Source organism: Ochlerotatus camptorhynchus, unplaced genomic scaffold (genome assembly GCF_037179485.1).
Source record: "Ochlerotatus camptorhynchus isolate MF236.1 unplaced genomic scaffold, CSIRO-AGI_Acam_v1.1 ptg000567l, whole genome shotgun sequence".
NCBI classification, from domain to species: domain Eukaryota; kingdom Metazoa; phylum Arthropoda; class Insecta; order Diptera; family Culicidae; genus Ochlerotatus; species Ochlerotatus camptorhynchus.
This window is the reverse complement of record NW_027041048.1, coordinates 274966-283634: the sequence shown is the minus strand read 5'-3', so window position 1 is coordinate 283634 and position 8669 is coordinate 274966.

Here is an 8669-nt window from a genome sequence, read left to right as displayed (position 1 = left end):
TTAAATGTGTGACAAAGTTAGGTGGTACTTGTGAAGTGTGCTTGCTGGTGAGTACCGATTGGAATCTACACAATAATTAACGGTGAAGCTGGAATTCCTAGTGGCTATAATGTGAAGATGGATTCGTATTCATTCCAAGATCAAGATGGAATGATGCATAGGTGGCACAGTACTCACGGTCCGCTAGTGTTCGTGAGTTATTTGCCGTCAACGCTGACGGTGCCATCTCTCCTACTTAGAGACACTAGTCTTTTCCTTGTCGATGGCTTTTGTTTGTGCACCTTTTCAATCCGGACTGAAATTCTGTTACCGGTAACAATAATTATATATCTTTCTCTTTCTCTTTTTCAGCATTCCATCTTCATCAACGACGACCCTACCGGACTGATGAGATGACGATGATGATAAGATGCTGTAAAATTTATCCTCTCTGACGAAGGAATCACAGCCTTTGGACAACATTGATGACCTATGGACTACATCTTCACACGTGCCATAATGCTACACGTGTTAGTACGGTAAGTTGTTTCTGATTTAGGCGCAATTTAAGACAGAAACTAAAACTTTTCTTTTTTTTAAGGAATCACCCAGAAGAACGACGTGGAGTCTTTTTTCCCGGACGGATAACGCTGGCTGAAAAAACTCCCAGATTGACGATTGACGCAAATTCCGTTTGAAAACCTTCTGGCCGACCTCATAAGCTGATGCAAACTTCTTGAACTGTAAGTTGTACACTTTTCTATGCTCCTCCAACTTATCTTCTATAGTGGTCCCTCGCTTCGATGGAAAGTTCACCTTCATCCCTCTCCAGACGATGAAGGAATACAACGCCGTGTTGTTCATTTCCTTCACCTAGGGTATCCTAGTGTCCCACACTCGCTGGTTTAATTACATGTAGATGCGTAGGTATGCGTTGATTTGCTTGGACTGGACTTGCTACGTATACAAGATGTTAGAAGTTTTTTTTTATTATTATAGTCACTTTAACGCTCTTGGGTCATTCGTGACTTGTCCGGAGGTGAGATTTGAAGTCGTGACTTTGGCGTGAGAGGTATGGATGCTAACCACTACGCCGGGGTCGCCCCATAGATGGAGATCAGATTATTTTTCTACTAGATCACCCAAGACTAATTCAATATCTGTAGTATCGAAACATGTCCAAACATATTCAAAGTGTCTATGTGGCTCATGACAACCTATTTTCGTGTATGCCAAATGTTCTAGGCTTTCCATATCGATATTTCGATACTATAGATATTATCCCAGTCTTTGTTGATCTAGTAAAACAAATCATCTGAACTGCAGTACGATTTGGAGAGCCTAAATCATCTGGTATACGTGGGAATAAATAAGCATTATCCATATAGACACTATGATTCTGTTTGGACATATTTTGATACTACAGACTTTATCCCAGTCGTGACAAACTTGGCACCGTTCGCGTGATTCCGGTGGTAAATGATGTAACGGGACGGAATTGATTTGAATTGAGGAGGGTTAGCCATGATGGTTACCTATTATGTTTGGTGAAATATTTATTGATTTGTTTTCCAAATACTGTACGTAGGAATTTTAAGAAATGCACTATTGTACAGACGCCTTTAATTAAATACAACTTAAATAACCAACAACCAGGGATGTGGAGTCAGAATCGGAAGCATTTTTTGAGCATCAGGTGTCCAAGTTGGAGTCGAAGAAATAGTAACACCTGAGCAATGTTGACTGTCGCACCACTCGTTTAAACAGCATCTTGACTACCGAAGGTACGACGTTCTTTACTTATATAGCGCAACGCAACAGCCAAAGGTGCTACGTAAAGAGGGTTTTTGGGATAAGAGAAAAACATATTCAAAACCAACGACCTTGGCAACCTATGCCTAGGTGGTTTCTAGCAACACTGCCATTTCAATCAAGACATGCGTTGCTCGATTGGTTCTGGCTTTGACAGTTGAGTAAAATCAACCAGTCCGCTTCTCTCTTATCCTAGACACTCTCTAAAGCTACGAAAAGCTCCAATCTTGGTGTAGTTATTTGTTTCAAAGGTGTGACCTTCGACCTTCCATTTCTTCACGTAAGAGCTAGGTTATTTACTCGCAGATTAATGCATTGTCATTGTGCACCAGGTTTATCGTTAAACTTACGTGATTGGGTTGACGTTTTGGCAATAAGCTCAAACGAAAGGTCGTCATCTGAAATTTATTGTTGTTACGTTCTAATTTCTTGGATTTATCTTAAACGTCAAACTGATCAATGGCCCAATCTGAAATTAAAATCCGGGAAATATGATACCACTCTTTTAACTAGCTAGCTACTATAAGTGAATGGTAAATTTTGAGGTAGCTAACTAACAAGCTAAAAGGAGCACATATGTGATAAGCCCTCGTTAAATGTACTGAAAAGTCACCTCTATTACTAATTTCGATCGAAACCGATTTTCAGTTTCAATCAAAATCATCATTAGGGGTGATTTTTCAGTACCTTTAAACTCCAACCACATTCCCTGCCAATCACATATGTGCTCCTGCCCTAGCTCCTATCAATCTAGCTGATTTTTTTTCTACAAAAATTGGTACTATATCTAAAGCCTATCACTACTACTCTGAAATGCAACGATCGAGCTCACGGTAGTGGTCCTTCGAACTCCATAAACAAAAAGATCTTCGATGATAGCATTCTGCCACATCGATTGGTTTGCTCGAAAGCACGGTCCCTAAACGAATTTTTTATTCACCAAAAAGTCCCTATTCGGTGTTAATGGTGTTGCTATGGTAGCGACTATGGAAGGGGATGCGCAGTGGGTGAAAGTCGTGAAAATCGAAATTTTGATCAACGTAGGCGTGCATGTTTTTTTCTTCATTGAAACGTCAATTTTTTAAACGATGCATCATCAACTGAAAAAATTGTAACCGACATTGGTGCAGGATTGTTGGGGTATTAAATGTGTGACAAAGTTAGGTGGTACTTTGTTATTGAAGTTTGTTTTGATAGTAACACTGCTCATTCGCAGCCGGTTTCTGTTTGTTTTAGTCCATTCAAAGTCACTTCACTGAAGTTATTCGTGTACCTCTGTAAACTCTAGTTTTGTGAATTTACGTGGAAAGTGGAAATCAGTTGATTCGTGTTGACTTTATTTAGTTTTACCGTATATTTGGTGTTGTGAAATTGCCAGTCATCCATAGAATTTTCTGTTTGTTGTGCTAGTGGTGTTGCAAAAACCACCTTTCGATCGTTCGTCTAACATTCGACGCGCCACCTACATCTGGATTTAGTAATCTGCTTATTGGGCATTTTACGCGTATAGGGCATTAATTCCGTTCAACGAAATGACCAGTACAAGTGCGTGCGACCGCTGTGCCAAAACAGTGAAACCGGACGAAGACCACATCGAATGTATGGGGTTCTGCGACCACAAGTGTATCATGTGAGATGCATTAATTTGAACTTGCCGTTCGTCAGGATTCTTCGCGAGAAAATCAATTTGTTCTGGATGTGTGATGAATGTAGCAAGTTGATGAAGTACGCCCGATTCAGAAACACTGTTTCATCCCTCGGTAACGTTATTTCGACGGTGATAGGTAGTCAGCTGACCGGCTTATCCGAGCTGAAAACCGAAATGGCCAAAAACAACAATCAGGTCGCTCAACTCACTCACATAGTTAATGCTGCTACCCCAGGTACATCTGCTAGACCGAATCATGATCGCCCCTCAAAACGCCGTCGAGGTGATACGGAAACACCGACTAAACCGACTACTGGAACAAGAGTCATTGGAACTAGCGATACGCTCGCTGTCAATGCTCCATCAAGCCTGTTTTGGGTTTACCTTTCCCGGTTTCACCCCAGTGTTAAGAGAGATGTGGTTGAGAAACTTGTTCGTGATGGACTGCGAACGACTGAACCAGTTAAAGTCGTCTCTTTAGTGAAAAAAGGCACCGACCCACTATCGATGAACTTCATCTCCTACAAGGTCGGCATTCCAATGAAACTAAAAGAGAACGCTTTGAACCCTGAAACTTGGCCACAGGGGATTGTATACAGAGAATTCGAGGATACTCAGGCGAAAAACAATGTGTGGCTACCTCCTGATATCCAAGCACTCCCTGCTGTTCCAGAGACTATTCCGGGTGGCTCTCCAACGGGCACACCGTTTGGGACACCAGCACCTCTCGATATGCCAGCCCCTTTAGGTACACCCAGTATAACAGTCACCCCTTAATCCCCTCATCTGACGAATCAACAATGCCCCCGAGACGCACCGTAGAAAGTCTGATGGAAGCCCCCGATCGCCCCAACACAGTCCCGCCTACCGCCGCCTTCGTTCAACATAGTCGTCTCGGCCCTGTAGTTGGTGGTGGAAAGGGGGTCTTCCACCATGCTTGCATAGGCAAGTACCTCTGTGATTTAAGTTTATCGTTGCGTGATGAGTTCTCCCATACTCAGGTTATTCTGACCCCGGTCCAAAGCGAATTTTCGGTGATGCCCTCTGAAAATCTATTGAGGCAAATTACTTCTCAACCAGGACGCAACGTAGAAAGCATTTTGGGAGTCCCCAGTTCCTCTAAATCAGTCGCGCCTATTGCAGCCAGCGTTCATCCAAGTCGTCCTGGCCCTGAGTTTAGATGTGGATTGAGGGTCTCCCAGCTTGGTATATTAGGCAAGTACACACTTACTAGCGAACTTTCACTGCCTGATGATGATCATAATTCCAGTGCCTTCAACTCACCTCAAACATCTGCCAGTCGGCAACATGGAGCCACCACAGTCAACTGCACTCCGGGACGCATTCTTGCCGTCCGCCCTGAGGAAGCCCCTATTCCACTCATCGCAGTCGAGCCCCTCCTGCCAGCAACCAGCAGTCGTCCCGGCCCTGCGTTTGAGATGGGAGAAGGGGTCTTCCACATTCCTGTTATTGGCAAGTATGATCAACCGACGAATATATTATCGCCTGAAAATATCTTGGTTTCCAGCGACCCTACTCGAACATCCTTCCTCCGTCAAGTGACATCTACCAGCTCCCAAATGCAACTACACGCTGAACCTTCCGTTGTTCCCGAACAGCGGAGGTCGGACATAACGATTTACTATCAGAACGTTGGTGGTATGAACGGCCTCGTGGAAGATTATCATCTGGCCGTCATGGATCACTGCTACGACATTTTAGTTTTGACCGAAACATGGCTCAATTATCGAACCATTTCAAACTATGTCTTTGGTGCTGGCTACGAAATATTTCGCTGCGATCGAAACACGAATAATAGTAGGAAAACTACTGGGGGAGGCGTCCTTATCGCAGTTAATTCCAAGCTGAAAGCAGAAGTTATCGAGGACGATTCCTGGAACAGGGTTGAACAAATGTGGGTGGCTATTCAACTTGGTGATCGTCAATTGCTTCTCTGTGCAGTGTACATTCCTCCAGATCAAACCCGTGACTTGGAGCTTATTGACGCACATTGTCGATCCGTCTTGGCCGCTTCAGACAAAGCAGGCCCTTCCGACGAAGTTATTGTTCTTGGCGATTTTAACCTACCGGACATTGCATGGACTCCAACCCATAGTGGTTTCTTTTGTCCTGATCACGAGCGTTCATCTTTCCACGTAGGAACCATCCAGCTCCTGGACAGTTATAGTACCGCAATTCTGTCACAAATCAATGGCCTGTTGAATGAAAACAACCGCACCCTGGATCTCTGCTTTGTGAGTGCTCGTGATACAGCTCCTTTCCTCTCCACGGCACCCGAACCTTTAGTCAAGGTAGTGCATCATCACCCTGCTTTAGTTATCGTGATCGAAAATAATATTGTCCATGATTTCACCAGCACTCCAAACGCTGTGTCATATGACTTCCGTAGAGCTGACCATTGCAGTATCGTCCATGTGCTGTCTAATCTAGATTGGGAGCATATTCTAGATCCTGTAGACGTCAACATTGCTGCACAAACCTTTTCTCACGTCTTGGCATATGTCATTGACAGACACGTTTCCAAAAAGATCATCCATATCGACTCTCGCGTCCCGTGGATGACGAAAGATCTTCGCTCGTTGAAAAGAACTAAGAAGGCTGCTCTCAGAAGATTTACTAAACTCCGCACACTGCCACTGAAATGCTACTATGTCAGACTCAACCACGAGTATAAGCGGTTAAGTCGTCTCTGTTTTCAACGCTATCAAAGGAGGATTCAACGGCGGCTAAAATCACACCCGAAATCCTTCTGGAACTTCGTAAATGAGCAACGCAGGGAAGTCGGCTTACCCTCTTCCATGATTTTTAATGGTGAAACTGCTGGAAATCAACAAGACATTTGCAACCTGTTCTCAGCCAAATTTGCTAGTGTGTTTGTAGCCGAGCAACTCTCCGCTAATATCATTACTTCCGCGGCCAGTAATGTTCCTTTGATCAACCAAACGCTCAGCATGGTCGAAGCCACTACAGATACGATTTCTAGAGCAGCATCTAAACTTAAGACTTCAACTAAGGCTGGACCCGATGGTGTTCCGTCGATTATTCTTAAAAAGAACATCACTTGTCTTTTAGATCCACTGCGCCGCATATTCCAGCTCTCTCTTTCCAGCGGCATCTTTCCGTCTTGCTGGAAGACTGCGGATATGTTTCCTGTTCATAAAAAGGGAAGCAAACGCGACGTAAACAACTACCGAGGAATCACATCGCTGAGTGCTGTATCAAAACTTTTTGAATTGGTTGTCATAGAGTCCCTAAATGCGCATTGCAGGCAATATCTAAGTACAGATCAACACGGATTCATAACTGGGCGTTCCACAACTACGAACCTGCTGTGCCTAACGTCTTACATCACAGACAGTTTGATTGCTCGGACCCAAACGGACGTTATCTACACAGATCTTACGGCAGCCTTCGATAAGCTGAACCACGAAATTGCGATCGCTAAGCTTGATAGACTAGGGATCGGTGGAAATCTTTTGAGATGGTTTCGTTCATACCTCACGGAGCGCCAATTGACAGTAACTTTGGGTACTTGTCGCTCAGCAAGCTTCTGCGCAAAGTCCGGTATACCTCAGGGCAGCCATCTGGGACCATTGGTATTTCTCCTCTACTTCGACGACGTTCACCATGTTATCACAGAGCCACGATTATCGTTTGCAGACGATCTGAAAGTTTTTCTGCGCATCAGCTCACTCGCCGACTGCCGTTCTCTCCAAAATCAGATTGACATCTTTGCTGACTGGTGTAGTCTAAACCGACTGGTGGTCAACCCAGCTAAGTGTACAGTTATTACTTTCTCACGCAAGAAACAACCGATTATTTTCAACTACAAACTACTAGGCACGACTATCGAACGGGTGCACTGCGTGAAAGACTTAGGCGTTTTTCTAGACTCAAAGCTGACATACTCACACCATATATCGTATGTCGTCGACAAAGCGTCCAGAACGCTTGGCTTTGTCTTCAAGATTACTAAGAACTTCACGGACATTTACTGCTTGAAATCGCTCTATTGCTCTCTCGTACGATCTACGTTGGAATACTGCTCTGCTGTCTGGAGCCCGAACTACAATAATGGGGCCGAGCGAATTGAATCTGTTCAACGACGTTTTCTTCGCTTCGCGCTCCGTAAGCTGCCTTGGAGATACCCACTTCGTCTTCCAAGCTACGAGAATCGCTGCCAATTGATCAATATCGAGCCCTTACGTATCCGAAGAGATGTTTTCAGAGCCTTAACCGTCGCCGATACTCTGCAAGGAAGAATTGACTGCGAAGCAATTCTGCAACAAGTGAACATTAATGTTCAACCTCGATCACTACGCAACAGTCTTATGCTGAGACTTCCACTTCTTCGAACTAATTATAGCATAGGGAGCGCTATTTACGGCTTGCAGCTAGTGTTCAACCGAGTAGCGTCGATGTTCGATTTCCACTTGACACGGAATATGCTTCGCCGAAGATTCTCTGCCTTTTTTGCTGACCGAAGGCGCTTGATACCCAACAGCTAAGTGTAAAATTTAAGACTTATAAATTTTTAGTAACTTGACAATGCTTTCCAAGTTATTTTCGTTTGTAACTGTAGTAACTGTAGTATATGTATGTCGTCTGTATAATCTGTATTTTTTACAACACATCATTGGGACTATTTCTAGTCTGTTGATGCAACCATAACAAATAAACAAATAAAATAAACAAATACTTGTGAAGTGTGCTTGCTGGTGAGTACCGATTGGAATCTACACAATAATTAACGGTGAAGCTGGAATTCCTAGTGGCTATAATGTGAAGATGGATTCGTATTCATTCCAAGATCAAGATGGAAGGATGCATAGGTGGCACAGTACTCACGGTCCGCTAGTGTTCGTGAGTTATTTGCCGTCAACGCTGACGGTGCCATCTCTCCTACTTAGAGACACTAGTCTTTTCCTTGTCGTTGGCTTTTGTTTGTGCACCTTTTCAATCCGGACTGAAATTCTGTTACCGGTAACAATAATTATATATCTTTCTCTTTCTCTTTTTCAGCATTCCATCTTCATCAACGACGACCCTACCGGACTGATGAGATGACGATGATGATAAGATGCTGTAAAATTTATCCTCTCTGACGAAGGAATCACAGCCTTTGGACAACATTGATGACCTATGGACTACATCTTCACACGTGCCATAATGCTACACGTGTTAGTACGGTAAGTTGTTTCTGATTTAG